The sequence below is a fragment of the Bos grunniens genome, chromosome 5 (assembly GCF_055505025.1).
Source record: "Bos grunniens cultivar Pamir isolate PY7600 chromosome 5, Bosgru_T2T1.0, whole genome shotgun sequence".
NCBI lineage: Eukaryota > Metazoa > Chordata > Mammalia > Artiodactyla > Bovidae > Bos > Bos grunniens.
This window is the reverse complement of record NC_141169.1, coordinates 6,777,778-6,789,659: the sequence shown is the minus strand read 5'-3', so window position 1 is coordinate 6,789,659 and position 11,882 is coordinate 6,777,778. Positions and strand designations below refer to the sequence as shown.

At 39.1% G+C, this 11,882-nt stretch overlaps 1 non-coding gene across 1 annotated transcript; it reads left to right on the top strand.

The window, feature by feature from the left end:
* Window positions 1-2,584: 2,584 nt before the first annotated feature.
* On the top strand, window positions 2,585-2,643 carry LOC147371281 (U7 small nuclear RNA). Its single transcript, XR_015164958.1, has one exon. It is a non-coding gene; the product is annotated as a U7 small nuclear RNA (small nuclear RNA).
* Window positions 2,644-11,882: the final 9,239 nt, after the last annotated feature.

The following is an 11,882-nucleotide window of genomic DNA, read 5'->3' as shown; positions in this document are numbered from 1 at the left end:
GCACAAATCTTTTTAATGTCATTGTCTTACTAATAAACATTCACACCTTTATATTTCTCATTATGGAAAATTGGTTGCCATATTAAAACCTAAATCACATCAAAGTGTGAAGCACTGAAAAGATTTATAAAAGGAATGTTTAGTTTCATAAAGTATTAAAACCAACATTAAGAATAATTCTCCAAATTGGATATCCTAGGAACTACACCAGAAACGATGTAGTCTTTGGGCTGTTTGACAGAAAGTAAATTAATATTTGGGGCTTTCCTGATTGCTCAGATGGTAAAGAATCTGCCTGCAATGCAAGAGACCCAGGTTTAATCCCTGGGGCATGAAGATCCCCTGGAGGAGGGAACGGCAACCCACTCCAGTATTCTTGTCTGAGATTCCCATGGACAGAGGATCCTCTTGGGCTCCAGTCCATGGGGTCGCAAAGAGTCAGACATGAATATTTATTTTTTCCCTCAGGTGACAACCGTTGATTTCTGGAGCTGGCTTATCCAGGCTCTTGAGAGCTGACTGGGCATGCTGACTGGGCACATCTCTCCCCAACTGTATGTTCTGTGATTTCAGACTGGTAGCTTGAAATTGGCCATGGTGGGAGTGTTTATATTAAAGAAGTCAACAAAGACTTCAAATCAGAATTTCCTCTTTGTTTTTGCTTTCAGAAAGCCAGTTTATAGGCACATCATGCATGGATCACTTTTATCTCTTGATTCCACCAATTTTTAATAAAAGCAATCCATGGAACATTTGTTTTAAAATTTTTTATTTTATTTAAACACACATTTCTAAATTTGGGTGTCCATGGAATCTTTTAGGAAATAATATTTGAATTTTATACTTTTAGTTGGAGGAGACCGGAGTGAATTTCTTAGGTTATTTATGACCAAAATGACAAAAAAACAATGTATCTCAAATTTTTGCTGTCTCATTACCAATACTGGCAGTTGGATTTCCTGATGTGATGATTGTCAGCTAATCGGTACAATTAATCATTATATAGCTCCAAAATTGGCAGAAATCGAAAAGTTCTCAGTACACATCAGTGGAGGAACATGTGCTTTGAGAATGTCCCGATCTATTTCTAGAGGGGTGGACTTGAGAGGGATAGTTCAGTTCAGTCGCTCAGTCGTGTCTGACTCTTTGCAACCGCATGGACTGCAGCACTCCAGGCCTCGCTGTCCATCACCAACTCCCAGAGCTTACTCAAACCCATGTCCATTGAGTCAGTGAGGCCATCCAACCATCTCATCCTCTGTCATCCCCTTCTTCTCCTGCCTTCAATCTTTCCCAGCATCAGGGTCTTTTCCAGTGAGTCAGCTCTTTCCATCAAGTGACCAAAATAATGGAGTTTCAGCTTCAGCATCAATCCTTTCGATGAATATTCAAGGCTGATTTCCTTTAGGATAGACTGGTTGGATCTCCTTGCAGTCCAAGGGACTCTCAAGAGTCTTCTCCAACACCACAGTTCAAAAGCATCAGTTCTTTGGCACTCAGCTTTCTTTATAGTCCAACTCTCACATGACTACTGGAAAAACCATAGCTTTGATTAGACGGACCTTTGTTGGCTAAGTAATGTCTCTGCTTTTTAATATGCTGTCAAGGTTGGTCATAACTTTTCTTCCAAGGAACAAGCATCTTTTAATTGCATGGCTGCAGTCATCATCTGCAGTGATTTTGGAGCCCCAAAAAATAGTCTGTCACTGTTTCCACTGTTTCCCCATTTATTTGCCACGAAGTGATGGGACCAGATGCTATGATCTTAGTTACCTGAATGTCTTTTGTGTTTGTCTGATGACTAAGCAGCAGTCCCTCTGATGTTTCCTGAGGGCAGGGTGATCAGCTTACCTTTGTCTCTACATTGCCTTAAAGAAGCTTAAACCATAAGGGGGCTCATTTTTAAAAATAAATCTCTTCTTAACACATAAAGACAAGTCCTAGACAGAGAGCTATTGGATCAGGTACTTTATGTTCAGTTCTTCACCATGCCATATTCTAAAATAGGATTTTCAGATCTTATGGGTTCTATAAACTCGCAGATAAAAGAGAAGGCAGCTCTCTGCTTTCTGAAACAGAAATGATGAGGCCTGTTTCATGTCAGCGGAGGTTCGATAAGGCAGAGAAATTTCGCTCAGTGGGAGAAGTCACAGGTTCCTCCGTTAGTGTTCAATGGTAAGTGTCTGTACTTTGTAATTGGTGCAGGTGGATTGAGATGATGATTTGATCTCCAACTCAAAGGGCAAAGGAGACAGCAGTATTGGATATTAAGGGTGACAACTGGGAAAGTTTTACTAATGTAATATGGTCACAGCCAGGTAGATTTACCTTTCACTTCCTTGTGGATGTCAATCTTTGTATCTCCAACACCCAGCAAAAAAATCTCAAGAGTTATCTGTTTAGTTTTTACAAAGTTATAAAGGTAAAAATAAATGCAATCATGTTTTTAATGCCTGCAAGTTCCATGAGGTTAGAGGTCATATCTGTCTTGTAAATACTGTATCCTCAGTGTCTGGCATATGGTAGGGAATTCATAAATGTTTATTGAATGAACATTTCTAATATAGATATTAGGAATGATATTAAGTACTGGATCTATTTAAATTTGTGTTGCAGGTATTCTGGCTTACCCAGAATGCCATTCTATTTTGGGTTCGTTTGTTTTGTTCTTTAAAAATATTTATTTTGCTTTCCTCCCCTTTTCACAAAATGAAGGAACCTGAAGTAAAGGCACAAAAACATGTCTTAGGCAAAGTTATATTAGTTTTACTTGTCAATAGTTTCTGTCCTTCTTAAGAAACAAATGTTTCTTGAATAGTTTGTAGTTAAAATTTATAATCTTTCTGGTCAGCATCCTCTGTCATCTGAACTTTGAAGATCTAATTAACCCTATTTCCTTTCACTTTCTCAACATGCTGTTTGTTGGAGACCTATCTCCTTTGTGTGACATGGTTACGTCATGCTTTTGCTTTCTTCATGTCCCTTCTAACCACTTTTCGCTTACACAAAGAGGTCGGTTCTAGAAACCACACCTCATAGCTGAGACTTTCTATGAGACTTTCTTTGAAATTCTCTCAAATTCAGCACTGGAATAGATATTTTGGGGCTTCCTGTGGCTCAGCTGGTAAAGAATCTGCCTGCAATGTCGGAGACCTGGGTTCGATCCCTGAGTTACGAAGATCCCCTGGAGGAGGGCAAGGCAACCCACTTCAGTACTTTTACCTGGAGAATCCCACAGACAGGGGAGCCTGGCAAGCAAAGTCCTTGGGGTCACAAAGATCTGGACACAACTGAAGCAACTTAGCATGCACACACACATGTGTCTTTGTAGTACAAAATGTCACCACTGAGCCCTGGGGACACAGGGATCAACAGTCAGTAGTGTCAGTCCAATGACATTACACAGACAGTGTCATGGCGCACTTCCCTGGCAGTCCTGTGGTTAGGACTCGGCACTTCCATACAGGGGCATGGGTTCAATCCCTGATCAGGGAACTAAGATCCCATAAGCTATTTGGCATGGCCAAAACCAACCAACAAACAAAAAGTGTCATGGGTCTTTGTTTATGCCAGACGCATGCTCAGTTTGGACTCCAGGCAGGAAAATCTTTCCTATCACAGCTCAATGGCCAGAGGAATACGTGATCAATTTCCACAGAGAGAGTGCAAACTCAGAATATTCAGGATGCAGAGACCAAGCTACAGAATCATCTAGTCAGGTTCAGTGAGTAAAGATTCTTATGTAGCAGTACAATAACAGTTTATTCCTTGGGATTTTCTTTTCAATATATAGGGTGAAAAAATGAGACGTGGAAATACTTTGCAGAAAGGGACCTACCTTCATTGAGTACTGACCAAGTGCCACACTTTTCAGTGTAACAGATGTAGCATAGGTGTGCCTTTCTTGGTTCTCTGCTCATCACACTCTGGGAGAACATCCAACCATAACGTTAATTTCCAAGACTCATCATCCTCTATTTTTCCTATGTAGAGGAAGACCTGCATACATGAATGCTCTGATTTGCTATTAAGGTCATTCTCTGTTATTTGTCTAAATTTAAAGTGGTTTCACATAATTCAAAAAGATACATGCACCCCAGTGTTCATTGCCTCACTATTTACAATAGCCAATACATGGAAGCAACCTACATGTCCACTGACAGAGGAACAGATAAAAAGATGTGGCATATATAGAAAATGGAATATTACTCGGTCATAAAAAATGAAATAATACGATTTGCAGCTACATGGATGGACCTATGGATTGTCATAATGATTGAAGTAAGTCAGACAGACAAATATCATATGAAGTTGTTTATATGTTCAGTTCAGTTCAGTTGCTCGGTCATGTCTGACTCTTTGCGACCCATGAATCGCAGCACTCCAGGCCTCCCGGTCCATCATCAACTCCTGGAGTTCACCCAAACCCACGTCCATCGAGTCAGTGATGCCATCCAACCATCTCATCCCCTGTCGTCCCCTTCTCCTCCTGCCCTCAATCTTTCCCAGCATCAGGGTCCTTTCCAATGAGTCAACTCTGCGCATCAGGTAGCCAAAATATTGGAGTTTCAGCTTTAGCATCAGTCCTTCCAATGAACACCCAGGACTGATCTCCTTTAGGATGAACTGGTTTGATCTCCTTGCAGTCCAAGGGACTCTCAAGAGTCTTCTCCAACATCACAGTTCAAAAGCATCAATTCTTCGGTGCTCAGCTTTCTTTATAGTTCAACTTTCACATCCATACATGACCACTGGAAAAACCATAGCCTTGACTAGACGGACCTTTGTTGACAAAGTAATGTCTCTGCTTTTTAATATGCTGTCTAGGTTGGTCATAACTTTCCTTCCAAAGAGTAAGTGTCTTTTAATTTCATGGCTGCAATCATCATCTGCAGTGACTTTGGAGCCCAGAAAAATAAAGTCAGCCGCTGTTTCCACTGTTTCCCCATCTATTTGCCATGAAGTGATGGGACTGGATGCCATGATCTTAGTTTTTTGAATGTTGAGCTTTAAGCCAACTTTTTCACTCCCCTCTTTCACTTTTATCAAGAGGCTCTTTAGTTCTTCTTCACTTTCTGCCATAAGGGTGGTGTCATCTGCATATCTGAGGTTATTGATATTTCACCTGGCAATCTCAATTCCAGCTTGTGCTTCCTCCAGCCCAGCATTTCTAATGATGTACTCTGCGTATAAGTTAAAGAAGCAGGGCGACAATATACAGCCTTGACGTACTCCTTTTCCTATTTGGAACCAGTCTGTTGTTCCATGTTCAGTTCTAATTGTTGCTTCCTGATGGGCATACAGGTTTCTCAAGAGGCAGGTCAGGTGGTCTGGTATTCCCATCTCTTTCAGAATGTTCCACAGTTTATTGTGATCCACACAGTCAAAGGCTTTGGCATAGTCAATAAGGCAGAAATAGATGTTTTTCTGGAACTCTCTTGCTTTTTCGATGATCCAGCAGATGTTGGTCATTTGATCTCTGGTTCCTCTGCCTTTTCTAAAACCATCTTGAATATCTGGAAGTTCACAGTTCACGTATTGCTGAAGCCTGGCTTGGAGAATTTTAAGCATTACTTTACTAGCGTGTGAGATGAGTGCAATTGTGTGGTAGTTTGAGCATTCTTTGGCATTGCCTTTCTTTGGGATTGGAATGAAAACTGACCTTTTCCAGTCCATATATATATATATATATATATATATATATATATATGCTTATATGTGGAATCTTAAAAAATGGTACAATTGAACTTATTTACAGAACAGAAATAGAGTCACAGATGTAAAAAACAAACTTATAGCAACTGGGGGGAAAGTGGGGGAATGGAAAAGTTGGGATATCAATACTGAATATGCATCTGTGCTATATTGCTTCAGCTGTGTCCAACTCTTTGTGACTCTATGGACTGTAGCCTGCCACGTTACTCTGTCCATGGGATTCTCCAGACAAGAATACTGAAGTGGGTTGCCATGCCGTCCTCCAGGGGACCTTCCCAACCCAGGGATCAAACCCATGTTCTCTTGAGTCTCCTGCACTGGCTGGCAGGTTCTTTACCACTAGAGCCACTGGGGAAGCCCGGCATATACACACTACTATGTATAAATGGGCTTCCCCAGTGGCTCTAGTCGTGAAGAACTCACAGGCCAATGCAGGAGACTTAAAAGATACAAGTTTGATCCCTGAGTTGGAAAGATCCCCTGGAGGGGGGCGTGGCAACCCACTCCAGTATTCTTGCCTGGAGAATCCCATGGACAGAGGAGCCTGGTGGACTACAGTCCATAGGGTCACAAAGAGTCAGACACGACTGAAGAGACTTAGCACACATGCATATATAAAATAATTAATAGGGACCTACTGTATGGCACAGGGAACTCTAGTCAATACTCTGAAATGACCCATATGGGAAAAGAATCTTAAAGCAAGTATATATATATATATATATATATATATATATATATGTAACTGATTTACTTTGCTGCACACTTGAAACCAACACATTATAAATCAACTATATCCCAATAAAAAATTTTTTAAATAATAGTGGTTTCAGAGGAACTTACCTAGCTCTTTATCATTTTTTAATGACAGTATTTACCATAGCTACATTTTAAATTGTTATATCTGTTCTTATATTGTGGTTTTTTAAATTAAATTAATTTTGTTACTTAATAGCTGTCTCAGTCTTATGTAAGGACAGGAATTATCATTGCAATGGGGAAAGTAGTTGCCCATTAAAGTAGTCAAAAGTAGTTGGAGGGGAAATTAGTTGCCATTGAAAGAGAGCCACTCAATGGAGAAAAGGCAGTCTCTTTGATAAATAGTGCTGGGAAAGTTGGATATTCACATATAAAATAGTGAAAATAGGCTCCTATCTTACACCACTCACAAAAATTAACTCAAAATGAATTAATGACTTAAATGTAAGACCTGAACCATAGAACTCCTAGAAGAAAACAGAGGGAAAAAATTCCTTGACATGGGTTTTGGCAATGATTTTTTGATATGTCACCTAAGCAAAAATAAACAAGTTGGGCTACTTAAAACTAAAGAACTTATTCAGAGCAAAAGAAATAATCAGCAAAGTAAAAAGACAACCATGGAATGGGAAAAAAATATTTGTGAGCAGATATCTGATAAGGGGTTATTACCCAAAATATATGAAGAACTTACACAACTCAATAGCCAAAAAATTCCCCCAAAACAAAAAAACCTAAATGAAAAGACCCAAGTAATCCAGTTACAAGATGGGCAAAAGACTTGAATAGACATTTTTCAAGAAAAGATATATGAAAGGCCAACAGGTGCATGAAAAGAGGCTCAACACCCCATCATTAGGGAAATGCAAATTAAAGCTACAGTGTGATATCACCTATGCCTGTTAAAGTAGCCTCATCCAAAGGATAAGAGGAAAAATTCCGGTGAGGATGTGGAGAAAGGGGAGCCCTTGGGTACTATTGGTGAGAATGTAAACCGTACAGCCACAGGGAAGACAATATAGAGGATCCTCAAAACTTAAATAGAACTACTATATGATCCAGCCAATCCACTTCAGGAATATATCCAAAGGAAGCAAAAATACTAACTTGAAGAGAGTATCTGCATCCCCATGTTCATAGCAGCATTATTTATAATAGCCAAGACATGGGAAAAACCTAAATGTCTGTCCACAAATGCATGGATAAAGAAATTCAGTATATACATAGAATAGAATATCATTCAGCCATAAAAATGAAGGAAGCCTGCCATCTATAACAACATGGATCCACCTTGAGGGCATTATTCTAAGCGAAATAACTCAGGCAGAGAGAGACAAATACTATATGATCTCACTCAAATGCAGAATCTTGAAAAACAAAACACTAAACTCGAAGAAAAAGAGATCAGATTTGTGGTTATCAGAAGTGGGAGGGTGTCAGGGAAGGCAGAATTGGAGGAAGATGGTCAAAAGATACAAATTTCTACAACCTAAATGTCCATCTACTGATGAATGGATAAAGAAGAGATGGTGTATATGTATACAGTGGAATACTTCTCAGCCACTAAAAGAATGAAATGATGCCATGTGCAGCAACATGGATGGACCTAGGGATTGTCATAAGTGAAGTAAGTCAGGCAAATACAGATACCATATGATATTACTTATATGTGGAATCTAAAAAAAAAACTGGTGACAAATTAACCTCATTTATAAAACAGAGACTCAGAGACATAGGAAAGGAACTTATGGTAACCAAAGGGGAAAGATGGAAGGGAAGGATAAATTAGGAATATAGAAGTAACATATCAGTTCAATTCAGTTCAGTCGCTCAGTCGAGTCCAATTCTTTGTGACCCCATGGACTGTAGCATGCCAGGCTTCCCTCTCCATCACCAGCTCCCTAAGTTTGCTCAAACTCATGTCCATCGAGTCAGTGACACCATCCAACCATCTTATCCTCTGTCATCCACTTCTCCTGCCTTCAATCCTTCCCAGCATCAGGGTCTTTTCCAATGAGTCAGTTCTTCACATCAGGTGGCCAAAGTAATGGAATTTCAGCTTCAGCATCAGTCCTTCCAATGAATATTCAGGACTGATTTCCTTTAGGATTGATTGGTTGGATCTCCTTGCAGTCCAAGGGACTCTCAAGAGTCTTCTCCAACACCACAGTTCAAAAGCATCAATTCTTCTGCACTCAGCTTTCTTTGTAGTCCAGTTCTCACATCGGTACACGACTACTGGAAAAACCATAGCTTTGACTAGATGGTCCTTTGTTTGCAAAGTAATGTCTCTGCTTTTTAATATGCTGTCTAGGTTGGTCATAACTTTCCTTCCAAGGAGCAAGCGTCTTAATTTCATGGGTGCAGTCACCATCTGCAGTGATTTTGAAGCCCCCCAAAAAATAAGTCTGTCACTGTTTCCATTGTTTCCCCATCTATTTGCCATGAAGTGATGGGACCAGATGCCATGATCTTAGTTTTTTTAATGTTGAGTTTTAAGCCAATTTTTTTCACTCTCCCCTTTCACTTTCATCAAGAGGCTCTTCAGTTCTTCTTCACTTTCTGCCGTAAGGGTGGTGTCTTCCACTTACAAGATAAATAAGTACTAGGGATGTAAGGTACAGCATGATAGCTATAGTTAACACTGCTGTGTGACGTATAGGAAAGTTGTTGAGAGTAAATTTTAAACGTTATTACAAGGAAAAATATTTTTTGTTTTTTTTTTTTCTTTTATCTGTATGAGATAATGGATTCTAGCTAAACATTACCATAATATGTATAATATATTGTACCACAATATATGTACCATTTGCTGTATACCTTAAACTTATTCAGTGATGTATGTCAATCATATCTCAATAAAGCTGGAAATAAAATACAAAGGGAGAGCCCCCTGAGCAGGATATTTTCCTAAGACAGGTCTTGTGAGTGTGCGTGTGTGTTTGCACGCGCACACTCAGTCGTGTCTGACTCTGCGATCCTATGGACTGTAGCCTGCCAGACTCCTCTGTCCATGGGATTCTCCAGGCAAGGTTACTGGACTGGGTTGCTTTGCCCTCCTCCAGAGGATCTTCCTGACCCAAGGATTCAACCCACGTCTCTTGTGTCTCCTGTATTGGCAGGCGGATTCTTTACCACAGATCTCCTAAGGTGGCGTTAAGGAATCTCTGGATACAATCATATCATAGCAACCAATGGTCCATGTTAAAAGGCACAATTCCCTTTTTATTCTGTGAAAAGGAAAATGGAGGAAAGGCACATAAATACTTTAGCTATACAGAGGAGAAGAAACAAGGACTTGAAAACTGCACAGAACCTGGTTTCAAGTTCATTCCATCACTTCCTGTTTGAACTTGGAGAAGTTGTTTAATCTCTTTGTACCTTTTCTTATGAAAATCCAGATAGTAATGTCTAAGAGCTGTTGCAAGGATTAATTGACATTCAATTTAGCATAATAAATAACATTTGCAAATCATTTAATAAATATATATAATTTTATGAGCGATATCTTTGTGATATATGGACCACAGAAAAGCTATAGATTCCTGCTATATTTGTCTAATGAGAAACTACAGATAACTAAAGTACTGACTGCATTTTTCATTTTCCCCTTTACATTTATATTGCAAACAGACAATTATAAAGCCGGTCTAGCATAACCATAATCTTCTAATATTTGTCAGGTTCCAGTTCTTGTAAGTGCTATAAAATTAAGTTCCTCACAGGTAAAGAACTGAATTTATCATCTTGCCTGACACAAACCCTTTCTTTTTTTGACTTCCTGATTTCTTTGAAGAGCATCACCTTCTCCCATGCTTGAAATGCGAGTCATTTTTGAAAACCATTTCTCCCTCCCCACCACCTACTGAACTTACTTCCTCATTCTTCTCAAAATCCATCTCCACTCATCTCCATTTCTAGGGCCACCACCCTAGCTCAGGCCTCCAACCTGTTTTTCTTGTCTCAAGTCTCTTTTCTCCACTAAATTCATCTATAGCTGCCAAACAATCTTAGGTAAATAATGACTGATCCTGTTTCACCCATTACCTCTGCCTCTATTGAAACACCCCTGGTAGCTCGCCATTGCTTACCAGATGAACTCCAGGCATCCAATACCTTCACAAGATGGCCATATACTAACTTTCTGGCCTTGTCTTAATAACTCTACTTTCTGCATCCTCCTCCTTGCCTTTCCCCAAACAAGGAGGAGGGTTTTTTTTTTTTTTTTACCTCCATAAATCTATTATTATTTCTTATACATACTTTGAGAAACCTAAACTTTCATTTCTTCAAATCATCTCTCCCTTTAAAGACAAAACCAAACGCCATCTCTCTAACAAATGAAATAGTAGGTTTGCAGAAAATTCATTTTAAAGTGAATGAACTTACTTGATTCATTGATTAAATAAATTAATCAATAAATGTATAAGTGAAATAAATGAATGAATAAAATTCTACCCTGAAGGGCTAGGTTGATTACTGGAACAAGATCAAAATAATTGAAATGGAAATCATTAGAATATTAGTGTGGGATTTGATTAGGTAGATAAAAACGGAGGCAAGAAATCTTTACTTTGGCAAGAAGAATGGAGGGTTAGAAATGGGGAACTGAGTTGGAACCAAGAACAGAATATGATGGGTCATGCTTATTAGCAAGCAGAAAAGATCAATGAGAGAACAGTTAGGCCAGGATTGTTTATAACAGCACAGACTTGACTCAGAGGGGCAAAATTTGCAAAAAAATGAATTGCTACCACTTAGAATTTAGATTTGTTTTCGACTGGTGGCTCTCAAAACGTGACCTGCAGACCCCATGGAGTCCCTAGGAGACTATGCAACGTCAAAACTATTTTCACAATAGTACTAAGACGTTATTTGCCCCCCTTACTATGTTGATATTTGTACCATGTTACAAAGGCAGTGCTGGCTAAAAGGCTTAGTGCCTTAACAGAAATCAAAGCAGCGATACCAAGCTGTTAGTAGTCACTGTGTTATTCATTGCCGTATACAGTCATCAGCCTCTCTGTATTCCCACAGATTCAATCAACCATGGACTGAAATTTTTAAAGGTTTTTCTTTTGAAAAGTTCCAAAAAGCAAAGCTTGAATTTGCTGCTCCAACAACCATTTACATAGTATTTACACTGTGTTAGATGTTATAAGTAATCCAGAGATGATTTAAAATATACAGGAAGATATTCCATCGGTTATATGCAAATACTATGCCATTTAATATAAGAGACTCGAGCACCCTCAAATTTTAGCAGCTGCAGGGCGTCCTGGAACCACCCCCACAGATACCAAGGAATGACTGTACTCACAGGAGAAAAAAATAATTTAAGAATATGCTTGATAAAATAGTAAAAATTATTAACTTTGTTAAATCTGAATCCTTGATTGCATGTCTTT